Consider the following 22,278-nt stretch of genomic DNA (forward strand, 5'->3'; position numbering starts at 1 on the left):
CCAAGAATTCTGAGCCCACAAACCTCACAGAACTCCCTTTCTCAGCAGAGGCCACCTCTCTTGAGTTCTCTAATGAGCTGGCTTTGCCTTACTTAAAGACCCAGCAATGACCTCCTCTGAAAGCAGCCAGGTGAGGATGGATTTTTAAAGTGCTGGAGCAGAAAGGAGGGGACATAGCATTAGTTGGGCCATTTCACACACATTCCTTCGATTTCTTTATATAAATTTAGCAAAATCATGTAATTCATTTTGGGTATAGGCTCTAGGGAAGAATCAGTTGCCTTTTCCAGCTTCTAGAGGCTGCTTGCATTCCTTGACCCAGAATCCCATCCTCCACTTTTAAAACCAGCAGTATAGCATCTTTGAATCTCTTTTTAAATCTGACCTTACTGCCACCCTCTGATAAGGACCCTTGTGACTACATTAAGGTCACTCAGATCATTCTGGATAATCCCCCTATCTCAAGAACTTCATTTTAATCACATCTGCAAATTCCCTTCTATAAGATAATATATTCAAAGGTCCAAAGAATTAGGATTGTTAAAGAAATTGAACAAAGAAGCCATTTGATTGAGGAGACTCTAATGCCTTGGTAGCCTATATAAGCAACACTGAAACCTAAGCCAGAGTCAATTCCTATAAATGCTTTCATATTCTTAAAACAAATTTAAGAACACCCAATCAGTAACCACCAACTAAGTTTTCCCACATAAGGCAACTATTTAAACAATAGCCAAATAATTTCCTTGCTTTGCTTCTGCAACTCCTACATAAAAATATTTCCCTAGCCCTTGTCCTCAGATCCTAATCATTCTTGTTTTGGTGCTGCCTGATTTGAATTGATGTTTGTTCAAAGAAAGTCTGAAAAGTGAGATGTCGGCATCCCTGAGGCCTGTTACTCAGCCTCCTATATCTGGAGCACAGGGATTTGATGTTAGTTGTGGTCCTGGAAAGAGGAAAACTGGAACAAGTGGCTCATGAAGAGAATTAGTATTCCATTGTCAAGTACCTGCCTCAGCATAGCTGTCTCAAGTAGAGTGATGGGGTGACAGCAACCGTCCCCTGAACTGTGAATGGCAGCACTAGATTCTGAATTCTGAATTATAGTATCAGGGTGTGACTTCTAATTCAAAAGTTCATTGACAGCCTCTGCCCCTCTAGTTCATCCAGTGCATTTGTAAAAACCTGTCCCCTTCAGAGTAAATCATTCGCTGCTTGTGATATCTAGGTGGGTTTCTATTTTCTGCACTGAACTCTGATTGATATGACTTTTGAACCCAATACACATTTATCACCTATGGCAGCTAAAAGCCATATTCTGACAGGTCTTAAGTTTGGAATCCCAGCTCCAACACTTAATGGCTGTGTGATCTTAGATGAGCTATTTTTTTTTAATGCCTCTGTTTTCTTGCCTATAAATGAGAGTTATAATATTACCTACCTGTCACCCAGGGGTTTCTTTCTTCCTCTTTTTTTAGTTGAGTGAGTCACCATATGTAATGTCTTTAAAAAAATGTCTGCAACATATCATTACTATTATACAGAATATCACACCCCAAAATACAGCAAATATTTTAATAAGAAAAAGAAAAGTCATACATAGAAAATCATAAAAAGTGATCATTTGTATCTAATATCTTAAAGGAAAGGATTTATATTTTAATAGGAGATAATTTAATGTAAATAATTTTTATGTAGTAACTGAAAAGGAAAAGAAGAATATTACAGTATCACAGGAAAGCAAATATCACTCCCAGATTTAGGGAAACAAAGTGAAGAGATGCAAATTAATTAAAATTAGAAATTTGGAGGGCCCCCATGGAGCTGGAACCATGGTCTCTGAGGAAGGGATGACTGGCTTTGTAAGAGGTGGTATGATGAAGCTGATTCTAAGTGTTGGGGAAAATATAAAATTGATGCAAACACTGCTGCAGAATGGTACACAGCTTCCTTTGTTGGAAATGTTTTTAAAGAGTGCTTATAAGATGGTGCTCATAGGGCTAGGAAGCAAACACAAGGCAAATAGGATGGAACAAGTTTATTTTTCCACCTAAAGCTCTGAGTGTTTGTCTCAAATGCCAGATATCAGCTAGATAATAGGGAGCCAGTGCAAAGCAGCAAAGAGATTTGTAGACTTTCAGCCATACTCTCTTAAAATGAATATGGAAGAATGGGATTGGAGCTGAGAGAGAATAGCTTAATAACTAGCAAATCTACCTAAACTACTCAGTATCCATAGGAAAACTTTAGATAAAAATTGGAAATTCCCTATTTCTACCCAAAACAATGCAACTCTCCTTCTTACAGATGGAAATGTCCTTCTGTTTCTCTGAAACGGGAAGCAAACTTCCAGTACCCATTGAACCATCTCTGGGAGACAGCTACACTGTCCCTTTCTGTGCTATGTTAATTAGTCTTCAAATTCACTCACGGGGCCAAGTGAATTCTGTATTACTTAAAAACCAACTTTTACACAATATTTTTATAAAATGCTAAAGGGAAGCAGGAGATGGTGCATGGGGAGAACCCCTTCAAGGAAAAAGTCAAGTTGCTCCACTTTTTTCCCCCCAAATATTACAAAAAGAGTCATCATGTTTGATGGGCGTTTTCATTTTTGCAGGCAACATTCCTCCTCATTTGAGTACCTTCCTCAGACTTGCTTAACAAGTTAAATTATAGTTTTGGATCTAATAGTTATAATGTTGAAAATAATGTCTTAAAAATGGGTTATAATTGAGTACATTTTATCTAATATTTTCTAGAGTATAAAGGGATAGTTACATTTCCAAAATGCTCAGATTGTTCTAGAATCTCTCATACATCCTCCAAATACATTCACTCTCTTCCTTTTCTGTTTATATACAGTTAAATTTGTATTACAATCAACATAATTTTCCATACCTTTCCATAAACCTTCATGATGACTAGACATATTTAACCTGATTTTGCCATTGTTCTTAACAATGAAATTCAATACTTCTGAATAAAGGAACTCTTGGCTTATTCTGATTGAAAGGTAAATAATAGACTTTTAAATAATTAGTGTATTTTTATCCTTTTAAAAATTCCTTTTATGTGATTCTTCTCCCTTCATCTTCTACAGGCATTTTTTTTTTTTTTTTTTTTAATGACAGAGTTCAGTTGTTATGGGAAGGATGCCAAGAGGAAGATGGAGTCAACATTTAGCATTTCATGTCAAAATGGGATTTCTGAGACAAAAATGTAAAAATAAACTTGAGACACAGGCTTTGTGAAGAAGAGGATTTCATTAACATATCTGGGGCCAAACTTCATTGATCAGCTCACAGAATTTTATCATAAGCCAAGAATAGAACAAAAACAGAGTAAAGTGAGGCAGTCCTTATCATATAGAGGGGAGACAGAGGGACTTCCTGTTTGACCTTGAATTGGGGGAAGAAGGCCACTGCCATCATGGAAGTAAAGGTGTGTGTCCTGTGTTCTGTGTTCTCACTTCCCTTTTTCCAGGCTTGTGTTCCAGTAATTATGGAGGTATATATTAGCATGTTCTCCAGAAAGTACAAAACAGAATAGCTTTACCTTGTTTTCTATTCAAAATCTTGGTAGAGGGATGCCTGGGTGGCTCAAATGGTTGAGCATCTTCCTTTGGCCCAGGGCGTGATCCCAGGATCCTGGGCTCGAGTCCCACATCAGGCTTCTTGCATGGAGCCTGCTTCTCCCTCTGCCTATGTCTTTGCCTCTCTCTGTGTGTCTCTAATGAATAAATAAATAAAATCTTAAAAAAAAAAACCTCCTTGGTAGACCACAGACAGGCTGACCCCTCTCCATGATAGGGGGGTGGGGGGAGAAGAAAAAGGTGGTGTGGTGTGTAATGGCTCTGTACAACAAAGGCAGATACAAGGACCACACAAAACTAGGGAAACTGTGCCCCATGTCTCAAGGACTCCTATAGTCCCAAGTTTCATGTCCCAAGTCTCTCCTATACCCTGACTTCAATTTCAAGAGGAAAGTGAAAGGGATAATGATCCCTGAAGTAGGTTTAACTGTGGATTGAGAGAGTATTAATGCAGTAGAGATATTTTAAATTGAAAGACATTGAGCAAAACAAAAAATAACAAGCTATTGTTAAAATTTTCCTCCAATTCCAGTGCCTGTTTTTCCTTGTGGATGGTTTAGAAGAGCTACAGATAATAATGAATGCTTGCATTCTTTGGACATCTGTGTAGCGTATGTGTGAATTTAATTTCACAATAATTATCTGTTGATTTAAAAGAGCTTGGTGATAGGAGCCGTAGGCATATAATTATATATAATCTAAGTCACAAGCATTTTGGAGACAGAACTCCAAATAGATAAATGTAGGGATTATACTGTTTCAGTATTTCTTTTAATTACTTGGCAATGTTGACATTATATCGTAAGAAGCAATTAGTTCTAATAATAGTCAAATAGGTTCACTTATTTTATGTAAAATTGTACAATTTTCAGTCTTTTGTGATATTTTGCTATATTTCTATTCTAGAGCATTCTTACTGGATTCATGTTAGAGAAAAACTAATAAAAATTATCTTATTATTTATAAAAGGCCAATATTCACAGAATAAGTAGTTGCATTTATAAGTTAACATCTATGAAAAAATACATGCTATAGTTAGAAAGTTTGAGGTTTTAATCTTTTTTACATTGCATTATTTTTCACCCACCTTACATTTTTACATTTGGTTTAAGCCTAGGAATTGACTAGCTATATTAAAAATGAGACAACATTTTAATACAAATTATCATTTTAATAATTGCTGCCATATAATTTATTTCTCATTTTAATACAGAATAATTTGATTTTAAAGCATTATCATTTTATTTGCTTTATACACTAATTAAAAGCCTCCAACTGAAACCACATTCCATTAAATATCTGTTATACCATGTCTGTAGAAATGTCTGCTCTTTGTGTATAAAATCCTCAGGAAACTGGAAACTTAATATTCAAGTTTTATATAATTCTGTTAACAACACCCTGAGGAAAAAAATTAAGGAAAATTTATGACTAAGTTACTGAAATAGCTAACAAAAAATCTGCCAGTTTAGAATATCTGCTGGTTTGTTGCTATCCATAGAGTTTTTGTTTTAGTGCCAGAATCAAATATTCCATTTAAAAAATAAAATAAATAGAATGTCTGGGCCACTGGTTGGCAACTTTTGATTCATGGATTTTATGCTGCTGGTGTCATCAAACACAAGAATTTATGTCTTCACCTTTTTTTTATGTTCTAATTTTTGCTGAGAATTTCCTCATCATTCTTTGATTCCTTTTCATTCCCCAATTTAATTTCTTTGATTTATCTTTCTTTGATTCCCTTTAATTCCCTTTTAATTTAATTTAGATTTTTCTCTACCTTTGCTTTGCTTTAGTGTTGTTTCCAATTTCTGCACTATTACCTGGTTGTTTTAAATGCATCTATTCCTACCCAGGAATTTGAGTGTATATACTATTTAATGTGATAATAATAATAGCTTGCATTTACTGAGCACTTATCATGGGCCAGACATTCTACTATAATACACACACACACACACACACACACACATACACGTGCGCGTGCGAGCGCTCAATAAATACTCCTCACTTAAAGAGGTCACAAACTTGGCAAGTGAAAGAGCTAAGCTTCCATTGCATATGGTCTGACTTTGGAGTGCACTTAACAGTATTCTAGTGAAGATTCTATTACTCATGAGTGACAGAAATTTATTGGAAATGAGCTTATGAAAAATGGCATAAAATGCCTCACAAACCTGAAAATCCAGAAGTGGTTTTCTAAACATGCTGCATTCAGACACTTAACGAACAGCAGGGTCTCCCTCATCACCCTTTGGCTTCCTCTCTTCCCTCTCAGACTGCCTCTGTGTATCTAGAAGGATGACTACAAATGACTGTGGTGTTACCAGGTCCCTGCAGCAAGAGATCATGGAGGAGTGAGAGCATCTCTCCTACCCTTTCTAGCAATAATCCTAGGTAGGGTTACAGTTAGTCTTGTTTGGGTCACACGCTTGAAGTTTAATTGTGGTTAGGACTTTTAAAGGCAGCTATGGACAACAGTCAGCCCTTAGTCACCCCTACCCAAACCATAAAGGCTGAATAGGATTACTGTATAAGATCAGATAGGGATAGAAGAAGGATATTGGGCGGCCCAAAAAATCCGTTCCACGGATTAATGCACATTGGCCTTAGACCCTGTGAATGGAAATGACTAAATATACAAATCACAAATGCATCACATAAAACCTTAGAAAAACTGTTATCTTCATTTTTTCAAATAACAAAAACTAAAACTGACACAACTTGCCCAAATTCACATTAGGTGTAAGTCATCAGGCCTTTTGTTTTTTGTTTTATGTTTTATTGTTTTCTGAAGAGAGAAAGCATGCACACAAGTAGGGCGGGGGGCAGAGGGAGAGGGAGAGGATTGATCTTATAACCACTAGACCATGCCTGAGCCAAAATCAAGAGTCAGACACCTAACCACCCAGGAGTCATCCAGGTGTCTCCATCAGACCTTTTAAAGATAATTATGTATCCAACTGCACTGCCACCAGAGGAATAACATACAGAATTCAAAACCTAGACCTATATGTCATGGCATCAACCTAAGTATTCATTTTTTAAAGATTAAATATTTTGGAATGGATGAAATTAGACATTACTCTGGCTTTAGTCCTTCAGTGTTTGATGATAATTAATCTTTCAAAGATATTCTAATGTCCTGTGCATCCTTTAACTTGCATTCCCTGAGGGCATAAAATCAGAGTGAAAAATTTTTATTGGATGAATGTCAGCTTTATTCACTTTCTTTAGTTGAATAAATGTGATTGCTAAGAAGCATATTTAATGAAGTAAGTTTAGAAGTTACAAGGACTTGAAGCAACAGCTAGTACTTGATTAACATTCTATGTAATACAGAAGTGTCATCAGGGAAAAGAACTTATTTTTTAATATTTGTAAAGTCATTGTTGCCTAAGGAAGGGGGAATTGTGTTTGCTTTATATACTTATATACTTTATATACTCTTTATATACTCCATATACATGCAAATCATATTTCTTTATTTTTTTAAGTCATCCTAAGTCCATCTCCAAGCCTCCATTTGGAGTAGATATTAAGAAATTAAATCTAAGACATTACTGGGTTATGCACCCTATGCATGGCTGTCTAAAATACAAAGGTTGTGTAAAGCATTGAGTATCTCTGATCTCCTCGAAGTAATAGTTTTGTAGTGTTTTATGCCAATACAGCCATCCTTCCACTAAGAATAGCCCTTTCAGTCCAGTGGCTGCTACTTCTCTTCTGTTTGGTGCCTTTGGTTTTTGTAGAGACTGAAGCTACCGTGTCTAGGGTCCAGGTTCCCTGGAGGCTGCTACCTATGGGTAGTCATGGGACCCCCAAGTCTTAGTAGTCTGGAAATGTCCTCTCTCTTTGGCCTCCATGGCCTTCTTCTCTTCTCCCTTCTCTCCTCATCTGCTGGGAGAGCCAAATGATCTCATCCATGAGCTAATACTCTATAAAAGATAGGAAGGGCTGTTGTCCTTGAGATGATTCTACTTCCAGCTCTGTGAAAAGTCCCAGAGCAAAGAAATACAAATGGCCTGGCTACCAACTTGAAATAGGAGGAATCAACACAAACCTTTGTTTTAAAATTACTGTTCTGTCATAGGCATATCACCAGGATCTACAGCTTGAATTATATACAGGTTCATCAGTGTTTCACCTCTGAAATAATGTGTCACATGACAAGAAAGTCTCATTACCTCTAGCCATCTTGAAGTACAGCTAATCAAACACATCTCAGCTCCTGTGAGGTAGTGATTATGCCTGAAATGGATGCCAGCAGGATCCATAAACAGCAGCTGGATGAAGGAATGAGGAGACTCCATTAGTGGGGTAAGCAGAATAAACATTTAAAAACTGTTGGAGAATAGTTAAGGAAGTCAGGCAAAAATACCTACAGCTAGAAAGTGAGAGGCTACTGTCTCTTCTGAAACTGAGGGATGTGGAGAATTTTGATATTGGGAGTCTTTAAACTCATCTAGCTCAGAAATCATCAGTCTATATTCTGTGGGTCCATAGAGAGGCTTGATGGCTTTTCAAAATATTTGATTGTTTTTTCATTTAAAGATAGTGTGGGGTTTGTGTTTTGTTTGTTTATTTTTGCTATTTTAAACATTCTAATAAAAAAAGAAACTAAAAGAGTTATGTTGTGAAGGGATACATTTGGTATGTATGTATTTGGTGGGTATGTATTTGGTGTGTCAATTACAACTTAATTTGAGATCCTAACTTTCATGTAAGATGTGACTCCACGAGCCCCATCCTGGAGGAATGTGTTTAATGTAGGTGATCTTACCGCCCTCCTCTATTCAACATCTACAATAGCTTCCCATCCTACTCTAGGTGAAAGCCTTACATTGGCCAACAGGTGCTACAGGAACATCCCTTACCTTTATAACCTCATCTTTTACCACCTTCCTTTTGTTCATACCCTAGTCTCCTCGCTGGTCCTAGGACATATCACCCTTGCTCCCCTCTGCCTGCAATCCTCTCTCCATAGGCATCACTGTATTTTGCTTCCTCACCTCCTTCAAATATTTGCTCATATGCTATCTTCTGAATGAGACCCTTCCTGACCACTGTATTTAAAAATTGCCTCCCTGTCTCTAAGTCCCTAATCCTCTTCCCTGATTCTGGTATTCATACATTGTCTCACTATCTTACATACTATGCAGTTGAATGTTGTGTTTTATTTTATTGCCTGCCACCTCCAACCAATATGTACACTCTCAAGACAAGGGCAAGGGAATTTGGTTTGCTTTATTATACCTAGGACATCACCATATAGAAGTTGCTTAGGCAATCATTGTTGAATAAATGAATAGAGGGCTAAATGATTGGTGGAATAACAAATGCTGCCTCAGAAAGACCAGAGAAAGTGATCAAATTTTGTTTACACTTCTGTGTGTGTGTGTGTGTGTATGTTGTAACACTGAATGTGTTGAAAAATATATAGACACCTTTATCTCTTATTTCAAATTGTTATCGCAGTTTCTTTTACGCATACACACGTGCCCACACATTTATTGATCACTTGCTTAAAGACATACATATATATAAATTATATTTAAATAGAGGCAATATTTATGAAGCACCTTCTGCGTTCCAGATCTTATGCTGGGATTATTCATCTTGTTTAATTCACTTGAACCACAAAACAACTTGTAAAGCTATTAAGGTATTTCAATAGAAGTTAAACCCTGGGATGCCTAGGTGGGTCAGTGGTTGAGTGTCTGCCTTCAGCTCAGGGCATGATCCTAGGGTCCTGGGATCAAGTTCTGCATCGGGCTCCCCACAGGGAGCCTGCCTCTCCCTCTGCCTGTGTCTCTGCCTCTCTCTGTGTGTCTCTCATGAATAAATAAATAAATCTAAAACATATATATAGAAATTAAACCCTGAAAGCAAAGGGCATTTTAGAATTCTTCACTTACCCTGTAGTCACTGCAAGGGTTTGATAGGTTATCTTAAAGGCAGAATGTCATCATATATGAGTAGAATCTTTTCCTTAGTCTAGTTCAACTTCCTCAGACTTCAACTTCCTCAGACCTCAGATGCATCAGATACATCATACAGGGATATATATTCAAGATCACGTATAATCTACTATATAGTTAAATAAGGGATCAAGAGTAATTTTTATTTGACCCAATTTTCAGTTTATTTTCTAATCTAATCTCTCAAGAATGTAACTTCAGTTTTTGTACTAACTTCAGCCTGTGATTGTAAATTACCTGGTTTCGTTTTGCTTGAACTTTAGCATAAAGCTTCAACTGTTGTATTTGTGCACATACCTAAACATTTTGTTAAGCAACCCTAGAACAAGAAGGTTGCTGTTCTTCTCCACTCTCCTTAAAATTCAAATTTGCTTATGTCCACTCACATAAAATTGCAGCAGCAAAATCATCTGCTCTGTCTGTTTTTCACTGCATGGTTGTCATTGGTACAAGGACAGGAAAACACCGCAGGTGTTAAAATACATAGACAGCTTTATCTCCCATTCCAAATTGTTGGTGCTTCTCTCTGATTGCTATATTTTGATTATGAGGAGGTTTTTTTTTTTTTTTTTGGATATTGCAAGTAAAATCAAAATTTCCTAATTCTCTTTTAAGAATTAGGATTAGTTTAACTTCAGAGTGTCCTGAGTTTGCAAGGTGAACTGTTAAAAAATTGCTACTAATAATAACCACTTATCTGCTCAAAACAGGACTTTATTTTTGAAATCATCTAACAAAAAAAATCCACAGGAATAAATTGCAGGCTAAATCCTCTCTAAGACTAATTGTCATCTACAATCTCCAATGTCAAAATTATCGTTCCTTCCTTTAGTCTCTCATGTTCATTAAAGCAGCCCCATTGTTCCTGATTGAATTTTTTAGCAAGCAATTATTAAAAATTTTTAATTAATTTAAATAAATATATAGTTATTTGTTTTCAGCAAAGGGTTTGGGAATAAGATTTTCTCCCTCTCTCTTTAAAGTTCTGTAATTGAAGATAGTTTGAAAATCACAGCTGTGTCCAAGGGGTGATTGAACATTTTCTGCAAGGGCCAAATACTAAATATTTATGCTTTGCAAGTCAAGAGACAAAAACTGAGGATATTATGTAGTTACATAATTTTTTAAATGTAAAACCATTTTTAAAATTCACAAATCATTCTTTAATTTAGAAACCACCAGAAAAAGGTGGTGGGTTGGATAATGGCCCATGGGCTGTAGTTGGCCAACCTCTGTGCTAGCCCAGTATTATTCATTTTTTTAGGTGAAGAAATAGCATAATTGAATTTCTTGTGGAAGGCTCATTGGTAGTGTGGTAGTACTAGGAGAAGTGCATGAAGTGCATCGGGGGCCTCTAGGTGCCTTATGTTGCAGGATTGTTGTTGTTGTTGTTGTTGTTGTTGTTGTTGGATTGTTAATGAAAACTTCAGAAGAGTCCCAAACATCAAAAGACCCCAAGCCATAAGTGATGACAAAACCACACTGAATACAACTACATAAACATTCACTGTATAAAAGAACCAGGTTTAGCATGTTTTTAATTCCTCAGAGCATACTTACTAAACCTAACTTGTATGCAAAGGAAAATTTCTCATAATTCTTTTATGATTTCCTATATAGTAAACCAGAGATACCAGATGGCTAGGAAATAGATACACATAGGTAAAATTTCAGTTCCTACTCTTATAAAATCCCGGCCTATTTGCTTCCAAATTTTAAAAGTTCAGTAAATGCAATTTTTTTGGTATATTTTTTATTGGAGTTCGATTTGCCAACATATAGTATAACACCCAGTGCTCATCCTATCAAGTGCCCCCCTCAGTGCCCGTCACCCAGTCACCCCATCCCCCTACCCACTTCCCCTTCCACAACCCTTTGTTCATTTCCCAGAGTTAGGGATCTCTCATGTTCTGTCATCCTCTCTGATATTTCCCACTCATTTTCTCTCCTTTCCCCTATAATCCCTTTCACTATTTTTTATATTCCCCGTATGAATGAAATCATATAATGTTTGTCCTTCTCCGATTGACTTACTTCACTCAGCATAATACCCTCCCAGTAAATGCAATTTAATGAATAAAAAGGTAAAAAAATACAATAAAAGGCAAAAATAGAAAAATATAGCAACTTTTTCTTCTCATAGCCACAACTTTATGTGGTGATGTAGAGATTAGAATATTAGTGATGATTAAAATTTAGTAGCAGAAAATGAGATTGCTTCTGGGAGGAACAAGCTTCTGTTTTTGGATTATTCAGTTAGTTTTACCAAGCAAGACCTTCTAAGGAACTGAGGATAGATATCTTTAATGTTCAACCATATTTTAAAATCTCTGGATCATCAAAAATTAAAGATAAAGAACCATTTGTGCTGTCTTTACCAGCAGGTTGTACCATGAGATAAGTTTTCTCCTCATAGAAGTATTCTAGTTAACAAAGGAAGAAACAATGGTGAATTATAATTATTACCATTTGTAACTTCTGATGAATTAACAAATCTAGGAATTCATTATCAACAGCAGCTTATGTCAGAAATACGAATATTTTGGGTCTCTTACTGAAAGAACACAATATCATCTATTGAGTAATTTTGTTTAAAAAAAGAAGTGAATTTGTATCTGGAAATTCTCTAGGTCATAATACCAATTTACCTATTCCCAGGACATACAGAAAACAGAGAAGCATGTTAAATGACACTGTAGGAATGGAATCTACAGAATCCAGATGGTAGGAAACCCTATAAGGCAAATGATCCGCTTAAAAAAAAAAAAAAAATATATATATATATATATATATATATATATATATATATAATACAAGGAAAATAAGAGATAAAGGCAGAACTTATTAAAGAAGCTTGAGAGGTGCCTGGGTGGCACCTTAACTCTTAAATTAAGAGTTAAGTGTCCAACTCTTAATTTTGGCCATGTCATGATTTCAGGATATCAAGCTCTGAGTCTGGCTTTGCGCTGGGCATGGAGCCTGCTTAGAATTCTCTCTCTCTCTCTATCCTTCTGCCTCTCCCTTGTGCTCTCACGCTTTCTAAAAAAAAAAGAAGAAGCATGAGAGACATATAAAACAATATTGATAATTAAAAAATAGAAGTGTAAAAATGCAATTGGTAGGACTGTTGACAATTTGAACAATTATTTGATGATATTAAGGGATAATTTTTGAATTTAGATAAAGTGATTGCATTTTTAAAGTTTTTACATTTTAGAGCTATATATTAAAATGTTTATGGATAAATAGTGTCTGTAGTTTGCTTTAAAAAATTCCATCAGAAGCTAAGTAGGTAAAGACACAGATAAAACAAGATTGATTGAGTTAAAAAGTGCTGAAGCTGGGAGATAGGTTCAGCAGGTTTTAGTCCATGTACTTTGTATATGTTTGAAAATTTCCCTTGCAAAATGTTTTTAAAAGATAGCCAAAGGGAATTCTCAAAACTAAGACACAATAAAATGGCCCTCCACCAAGAATTCTAGTAATTCAGCAGAGGAGAGTAACAGGAAAACATCAGCAACTCCAATAGCTCCATAAGATTGTTTATATAACATACATTCCTCAGTTAAAAGAAATCTAAATTTGCAAATCATACTTTTGAAAATATTACTTGGTGTATTGTTACTCACGTGGATTGTGTCTATTGTAATATAGAAAGTCCAAAAATCTGGCATTGGGAGTGAATATCACTTTAATTTGTGGCTTAGAGCAGAGGATGCCAGAGTCCTGCCCACATCTCCTTGCCTTTACCACTTCCATCCTTGCCAATGATTCGTCTTCTAACTCTTAACCTCTTTAACTCTTTGCTGAACAGTTTTTTCAAACTGTCCAACAGGCAGGCTTGAAGTGCTGGGGAATGTGTCCCCTGGGAGCAGCCCTTCATCAATGACAGACAGAAGTTAGTATATAAATACACCCAGTTTGTTTGCTTTTCCCATGGGATAAGCCTGAGGCCTATGGCCTACATTGACTGCAAGAGTTTCCTAAGTGGAATTAAAGTTGAGCTTTCCACAGGGGCAACTGACTTCTGAATTTACCCTTTATTGGTTTCCTCTCTTCCCCTTCATCCCTTCACTTCTCCACTCTCCCATGGGTATTCCCTAGGATCACTTTCCAAATAAAACACTTACTCTCAAATTTTTACCTTGGAGTCTGCTTCTTGGGGAATGCAAACTAGTTTACATTCAGTTTGTAAAAAGTAAGTGAATAAGGGTTATTCCATCATTTGGGGCTGAAGAACCTAGAGTTTCAGCCATATATTCATGTTTTGTGTGTGTGTGTGTGTGTGTGTGTGTGTGTGTGACAAATGTCAGTAAACAGGTATAACAATTCTGTTCTTTTGATTTTTTTTTTTTAATTTATGATAGTCACAGAGAGAGAGAGAGAGGCGCAGAGACACAGGCAGAGGGAGAAGCAGGCTCCATGCACCGGGAGCCCGATGTGGGATTCGATCCCAGGTCTCCAGGATCACGCCCTGGGCCAAAGGCAGGCGCCAAACCGCTGCGCCACCCAGGGATCCCAACAATTCTGTTCTTTATGTTAATTTGTTTAATTTAATGTATGTTCTTAGGACTTTGAATTATCCCATTTATCAAGAAAGATTAGAATAGTAGGCTACAAACTTTAGTATGTTTAACAAATGCTCAAGTGTCTTGTTATACATATGGATTCCTGGCCCCTTCAGCAATTCTGATTTCAGAAGAACTCCAGATTTACTATTAATAGCTATGCACATTAAAACCTTAGAAATACACAGGAGTCCTGAGGATCCTACTTTGAGATACACTGACCTAGGTGCCAAAGTTTTAATTATTTGTAAGATGTCATGGCCAGTTGGGTTCTATATGCCTATGAGAAGATTTGATCTGACTCTGATAGCTTTATCCTGTCCTGGAGTCCCAATTCTATGCTGCTAATGCTAAAACCTAAATTTAATTTTAATGTGGTTCAGATGGTACTGTGACTATTTCTGTCCGTTTTCTGTAAAGGTAGACGTGGGAAGTGCAGTTTGGAAGAGGAAAGTGTGGTGTTGTATGAAGGGTGTGGTAAGCAGAACTGTAGCAAAGGTCTTAAAAATTCAGTGCTCCACCCCTCGCTTAGGTCTTGGGTGTGCTTCAGCAATGCCTCCTTTTGAATCTCTTTGTGCCCAGTTGGGAGATGAAAGCAGAAAACACTGCTGGAAAATCATTTAGCTATAAGGCTAACATTTGCTCTTAGTCTTCTCTTGAGACTTCTTCTAGTCCTTTTTCTGCCCATTGAAGTTTCAGAGGTAAGGCCACGGGGACCCAATAAGAGAAAGTACCACCAGGTACTAGCCCTCCTCTCCCCGAACTCATATTTTGTATCCAGAACACAATTCCTATAGCAACTTGCAAACGACGACCATTTATTTCATTTATGAAAGCCAATTTGCCTTTTTCAATTAGTTCATGCAATTTTATTTGGATTTTACATTTTGTCTATTCCTAGAGCTAAAATTGGCTTCAAAGGGCAAATAATTGCACCTTCAACTTTATTGGTATGGCAATGTTATCTTCCTCTCTCCTCACTAAATTTTATGATTCTCCACCTCTAGAATTAACTTACTGAGACATTTTCTTTTTGGCACAGTAACACGAAATGGTTAGAGCTTCGGAATGGTGTATTGTTCTATGTATAGCAGTGAAATGAAGTAAAAAATGTACTCCCAAATTTGTGTAAGTTACTAATTGTTATTTGATACCAATTAGAATTTGAAATGTCTAAATGATTTAAATTGTCTTGAAATATTCATTCTTGACATTTTATTCCAATAGCAACACATTTAAAAGAAAGAAAGAAAAAAAAAAAAAGCTGAGGCACTGGATTCCAGAATGTAGTATGTATGAATCTGAACACATGGAGGCAATAGTATACTTAGAAGCACGTCAAAGCTTCAAAAATACAAATTCAATGATAGCCACTCTCATGTCATCCCAAATTATTAGAGTCAGTGTTCTATCAGATGGAAGGCAGTCTCTTAATTATTCCTCCTAAAAAATAATTGTTGTGCTATTTCCAAGAGAAAAAAAATAAATGAAGCTATTTCTCTAGACATTTTTCTCAAATGTTTTGTTCTTGGGACTCCCTTATGGTCTTAAACATCAATGAAGATCCCAAGTATTTTAGAGTATTAGAAGTTAAAAATTAGAAAAAAATTCAATATTAACTCATACAAAAGTAACAAACCTATATATTAACATGAAAAATATTTTGTGAACATAAGTATATTTTCTAAAATAAAAACAACCATAAAGAGTGGCAGAAAATAAAAGCTCTGCCCTCACACTGCTAATATTTTATTGAAATATATAAAATCTGAGTTTCAAAACTATTGAGAGCTTGTGTCATTGTTAGCTCATTGAATTTAAATAAAAATCCACTACTGGATCCAGCAGTCTTAGAGTGAATTAAAACTCTACCTGCCTCACTCTCTCAAAATGCAATGACAGTGGGTTGAGAGATGCTATATTTAACCTCTCTTTCATCTTAGTAAAATATCCTGAAATTGAGGCATGGTAGAAAAATCCCCCTAATCTCTCCCCTTATGCTTATTCTGTAGTGGTAGTATGGCTGTAAACAAATAAACGGTATATATATCTGTACCCACATGCATATGTATATATTGTATTCATGTATCCATATGCAATTTATTTGTATATTGATACTTAAGAAAGCAGCAAAATAAATCCTGTCCATGTTCTGAAATCCATTTGTCTCTTTGTTAATCAAAAATGAGCTTTAAGACTTAAGTCAGAACTGGATGTACTGGGTAAAATAAAGTATATTATTAATATTCATGGCACTTGTTTTTATTTTTTAGAATGTGGCTCCTAGAAAAATTTGTATTACATATGTAGATCATATGATATTTCTTTTCAATATTTCTTTTCAGCTGTGATCTGTAGGAGAAGAAAAGACACCATGTAATTTGTAGGGTTTTAAAAAATTAAACAGGAAGGAAGGTGGCATGTGCATTTTAAATTTTTGATGGATTACAAATATCGAATTGGAGCATGTTAATATTTTGAAGAGTAGTGAAAGGAGAAAATTTAAAAAACCTTTTAGAATAAATTCATATTAGTGATTAGGAGCTCTCTGAAGATTTTATAGATCACTACCTAATCACAGATTACTACTGCTTAAAAAAAAAAGTCCTCATCATAAATAGTGCCTCTTTATTTGTTAAAGCTTGATTAGGTGTTTTGCTTACATCTAAGAGACTATGATGGATCCCAGGGGCAATGGAAGAAGAAGTTTTAATTCTATATGGTCACCTCTTGAATCAATCTTTCTTTCTTTCTTTCTTTCTTTCTTTCTTTCTTTCTTTCTTTCTTTCTTTTTATCTTTCTTAAGTGACAGCAAGAGTCTTATTTTCTTCTCAAAACATGTTGATGGTTTGGACAAAGGGACTATCTTATGCTGAGATAAATATGTAGGAAATGAAAGTTATATACGTGCTGCTCTTTTTTTTTGAGATTTTATTTATTTATTCATGAGACACAGAGAGAGAGAGAGAGAGAGAGAGGCAGAGACACAGGCAGAGGAAGAAGCAGGTTCCACACAGGGAGCCTGACGTGTGACTCGATCCCAGGTCTCCAGGATCAGATCCTGGGCTGAAGGCAGCACTAAACCGCTGAGCCACCCAGGCTGCCCTATATATGCTGCTCTTAAACAAAATATTTCCTTTAAGTGTTTTATTACAGAGAATTCCAAGTCTACCCCAAACTAATCTCCCAGCCCAGTTATCAATACCTGGTCATTCAGGCTCCACACACATTGTCATCCACTTAGCACTTTCCTCAAGCCTATATTATTTGATTTCCAGACATCACACCAGCTCATCTACAGAGAGTTCAGTATGTAATTCTGAAAAAATAAGGGCTTTCTTTGGAAACATAGCCACTATACCATTATCATATCTAAAAAAAGGAATTAATAATTCCTTAGTAGCATCAACTATCTAGTCAGCATAAAAAAAAAAACACCCCACAACATTTTCATTTTTATTAAATGTAAGTTAGAATTAGGCTGTAAAACATACATAGTTTTATAATGTGCTTTAAATAATTACCTTTTCACATTTCAGTATATGAACTATCATTCCCTCATGTGATGATTTCTGAGGAAATAAACATAAAATTAAATGGTCATCTTATTAGGGGTCTATCTTTAATTTCCTATTTATTGAGATTCCTCTAGCTATCGATAGGGGATGTCAAAAATGCCATTAAACACAATCTACCCCTTTGAAACAAACCGAATTACATTATGATTATTAGCCACTAGATGCCACAGTTGCTTCACACAAATGAAATCAACTGGGCCTTGGTCTGTCAAGAAAAAATGATAATATTCTAAAGATTACAGTAAAATACTAAATCAAAGTGTCAGTACTAGCCTAAACTTGCTTGCACCTTGTAGTACAAGTGTATGCTTAACCATATGCTTAAATATTTACCTTTAACTTTCATACCTGAGCCAACTATGATATCCACCCTTTTAAAAGCATCTCTGCCCTTTTCTGTGATTTTGAAGTTGTTGCTAATTCTTTCCAATCAATTCACTCAATGCAATACCTTCACAGAAGTCTGCCTAATGACTGTCTGTAAGTGTGCCTGACTTGATTTCGGGGTAGTTGAAATTGTTAATGGATTGAGAGGACAGAGAATCAGTTTTGTACTTTTTTTTTTTCAGGAAAATACCATAATTTTAAGAAGCATTTGTTGTTACTGTTTTCCCTACCATCTGCTGAGCTGCTTCACAGAGATTTTATCAGGTGGTTCACAAGCATATCTATTGAAATATTCTTGTTTGGCTAAGAACAGCAATCCTATCAACATATTTGGCCAGCGGTATTAGAATTACCTACACTTTTATATGCGTTCTTCCAATAATGTACTCCGATCTGGCTATATTTTAGTATACATTTGGCATGTTTAATTTCATTCCATGATAAGAAGTTTCCATACACATTTGTCAACTAACACCCTTCTTGTCCAAATACTGTTTTTAAAGCTTCTTCCTAGAATATATTATTCTTTGTTCTAATAAAAACAAACAAACAAACCCTTAGTCCTTTGTGGAGATTTCCCAGCAAATTAGCTACCTGGCAACTCATGTATCTTCAAAATTAAAGTGAGTATGAGAAAATTACTTCACTGACCTTGGGAAATACCACATAAATAGCTAACGGAAATGTCAATATATACGAAATTAAACTTTTAGGAAAAACCTTCTCAATACCTCTACTCATACAAATGAGGAAGAGACATAGACACTGTGTGGGAAGAAGTCATGGAGGTCACCTCAATAATGCTTTAAATGCTTTCCCTGCTTTTATCCTTGTCCCTTGCTAGCTTCTTCTTCCCACAGCAGCTAGAATGGTCCTTGTAAAACATAAATAAATAAAAACCATACCACCGCTCTACTCAACACCTTCATTGTCACTCAGAACAAAAGTCCAAGCCTTTACAAATGTCTGTAAGGCTCAATATGTACTGCCCAGTGTGGTAGACACTAGTTACACGTGCCTCTTGAACATTTGAAATGTAGCTAGTTTGACTTGAGATGTGCTATAGTGTGTAAAATACACAATGGATTTGGAAAACTTAGTACTGATACAAAGAATGTAGACCAAGTAATAATTTTATATTATTATTTATATATTATATACATAGTTGCAATGATAATATTTTGGATATATTGAGTTGAATAAGATATGTTATTTAAATTGAATTCACCTAAAAAATAAATAAATTGAATTCACCCATTTTTAAAAAATGTATGGTATGTACAAGAAAGAAGTTATATTACATGTCTTACATTTCTGACTCACATTCTAATTCTGTTGAACAGCACTAGCCTCAATGACCAGCAAGTCACCAGCTCCCTCCCATCTGCAACCCACATTGGCTTCTTTGCTGTTCCTCATTATAATCCACGTATATCTCAAGCCTTTGTGTCAGCTATTCTCTCCTCCTAGATAATCTTCACTCAGATATCTTTATGGTTAGTCTCATCACTTTTTTTTTTCTGTTCTGTGCTAAGATTATCAGAAAGAACTTCTCTGAACAGTCAATCAAAGATGGTCTCATCTAACACTTGTACATACCCACTATCTCTATTTTTTTTAAACTTGTATCAGCTAGCACATTATATGTATTTGAGTGTGTGTAATTCCTCCTTAGTAGAATAATCCCCATAAAGTCAGGAGCTGTGTTTTGTTTATTGCTGTCTCTCTAGAATAGTGCTTGGCTTTTGGTACACACTAACTAAGTATGTGTTAAATAAATCAAAGGATAAATATCATTAAAAATAAGGAGAGTGATATCTAAGGCATTTTATCATGAAAGTTTAGAAAATGAGAGCAATCAACACTTCCTGAGTGCCTACAATGAGCTAGACACTGCGCTAAGCACTTCTATATAATAATCTTAATAAATCCTCACAGAAATGTACTCGCAGATTAGAAATTTAAAGCTCAGACAACTTAAATGATTTTCCCAAGGTCACTTAGCCAGGATGGAACATCATTTCAATACTTTTCATTTTACTTCGATGTCTCCAAGTACTTTCCCTGAGTTCCAGAATAAATTACTTTCCAAGTATTTTCCTTTCATATCATTTGTCACCACCGTGATAATTCAATTTGTGATGTGGTGCTTAGTGTCTGTCTTCCCCACTGCACTGTAAACTTCATGATATGTGGCAGTGAATATCTTGTTGATATTTCCATGTCCAGAGACTTCACCCTCATGCTTAATCTCTAGTACATATTTATTGAATAAATGAATAAAGTTAACGTTATCTCAAAATATTAAAACAGTTGATAAGTGGGTTATTTGTGGTCAACGAGAAGTAATGGTTTTGTAGATCTACTAAAAGAACGGCACTCATTTAGAATGAACCCCCCCCCCCATATGGCAGGGGAGAGTATGCCGGCGTGTAGGTGTTCTTCACACTTGATGATATGTAATAGTACTACATGTTGTGGATTTTCTCCGGAAATGTGTTGCTCAACATGGCAGTCACATGGGGGCTATTTAAATAAAAATCAAGGTAAAATAAGTGGGAACATTCATTCCCTCAATTTTATTAGCCACACTTCAAGTGCTCAACAGTCATACACGGTGAGCGGAGGCCTTAATGAAGAGACAGATAAATAAAATTTCCATGATAGGGAGAGTTGTATTGAACAGCACTCTTAGAAAGTCAAAAAATTCTTAGGAGGATCTCTTCTTAAATCTGAAGGGGATTGTTCAATAGTTTTGTATTCTAACTACAATGAAACTTTGAGAAAGAGCCCAATAACCTGTATTCCCAAGTGTTTCTGGGCAAGACGGCGACATGGAAAAGCAGCTTCATTGTCTAGTGGACGAAACGTTTAGTCAGACGTGCTCATGCACAGCCAGTGGCTGGTGTGGAAAGAACCACTCCTCCGCGGGCCCCGGGCAGGCCTGCTGTTCCAGGGATGCTGCCAGCACCTGGCTGCATCCAGCCCTATGTCTAATGCTACTCAATACCATCCCTTTGCATTTGATGCACAAAACAGAAGACCGAAATTTGAAGAGGAAAGACTTTGGAAAGCCAAACGCACCTCAGACTATTAGTTAGATTCACAACTTCTAGAGAGAACTTTTTTTTTTTTTTTTAAATGCCCCCTTCCTCAGGTTAATTTCTTCATAATGCAACTTTCAGTAATTTTGGCCAATACAATTTAATTTTCTTTCAGATTCCGTCACCGAAGATGTTTTCCCCTAATCGGACGAGTAGAAACATTACCTGTCATTGCCTCAGAAAATAAAAGTTTAGAGACAAGAATAAAAATCATATTTTCTATTACATTTTCTGATGAACCTCACTTATTTGGGGCGGGAGGGGGGGTGTAGGCATTTTCTTAAATGGAATCTTTGGTTCTTGGCTCTATCATTTGTTCACGTTTCTCCACCATCTGCCAGTCTTACCGAATCAGGCTTGACCGAGGTTGAAAACAGTTCATGATTGTCGCTTCTTCTTAGACAGGAGCCCGGCGGGCAGTCAACAGGTGGGGGACGTGGGATTTCTCTATTCTTTGGGGACTGAATGCCCACTCCCCGCGATCTGTCAGAGGAGGTTCCCAATGCCTCTGAGGTTGTCTTAGGAGAGACACCGGGTGACAGTGGCGCTTGGGCGAAGGGTGCAGGTGGGCCTGGGAAGGTGGAAAGGCCGGGAGGTGGGGCGCTAGGATGGGACGGAGGGTCTCCGCAGCAGCGAGCGGGACCCGAGCGGAGAGCGGGGAGCCACCGAGCCGCGGCGCTGAGAGAACGGCGAAAAGCGCCGCAAACGCGAGGCGCGGGGCGCGCACGGACCTGGGCGGGGCGGAGTGGGCAAGGGTCACGCCGGGCCGGGACCCGCTGCGGGCCGGGGAGGCGCGCGGGCGGCAGCTGCGGGCGCCCGCCGGGGGCTCGGGGACCCGAGCTCCGCCGATGAGGTCAGTGGGGCCGGCGCGCCGGGAGCAGGGCCGCGCAGCCCCCGGACGCGGGTGCAGCGAGGCGGGCAGGGGGCGGGACGGGACGGGAAATGGGACGGAGAGCTCGGGCCGTGGGCGGAGGGACGAGGGGGCGTCGGCGCTGGGAGCCGGAGGCGGCCCGACCCGGATCGTTTCCTTCCGGAGAGGAGGCGGCTCCGGGCCGCGGCGCGGAC

General features: G+C 37.2%; 1 long non-coding RNA gene across 4 annotated transcripts; it reads left to right on the forward strand.

Annotated features, from left to right (window-relative positions):
* Positions 1-17: 17 nt before the first annotated feature.
* Positions 18-21,415, forward strand: LOC111098016. Of its 4 annotated transcripts, XR_005366364.1 has the most exons (7): positions 18-130; positions 3,104-3,444; positions 7,689-7,915; positions 15,187-15,272; positions 18,292-18,373; positions 19,453-19,605; positions 21,329-21,415. It is a non-coding gene; the product is annotated as an uncharacterized LOC111098016 (long non-coding RNA). The 4 variants fall into 4 exon arrangements; XR_005366363.1 differs by lacking the exon at positions 15,187-15,272; XR_005366365.1 differs by lacking the exon at positions 15,187-15,272 and having other exon boundaries at positions 26-130; positions 3,135-3,444.
* Positions 21,416-22,278: the final 863 nt, after the last annotated feature.

Source organism: Canis lupus, chromosome 11, assembly GCF_011100685.1.
Source record: "Canis lupus familiaris isolate Mischka breed German Shepherd chromosome 11, alternate assembly UU_Cfam_GSD_1.0, whole genome shotgun sequence".
In the NCBI taxonomy this organism is placed as follows: domain Eukaryota; kingdom Metazoa; phylum Chordata; class Mammalia; order Carnivora; family Canidae; genus Canis; species Canis lupus.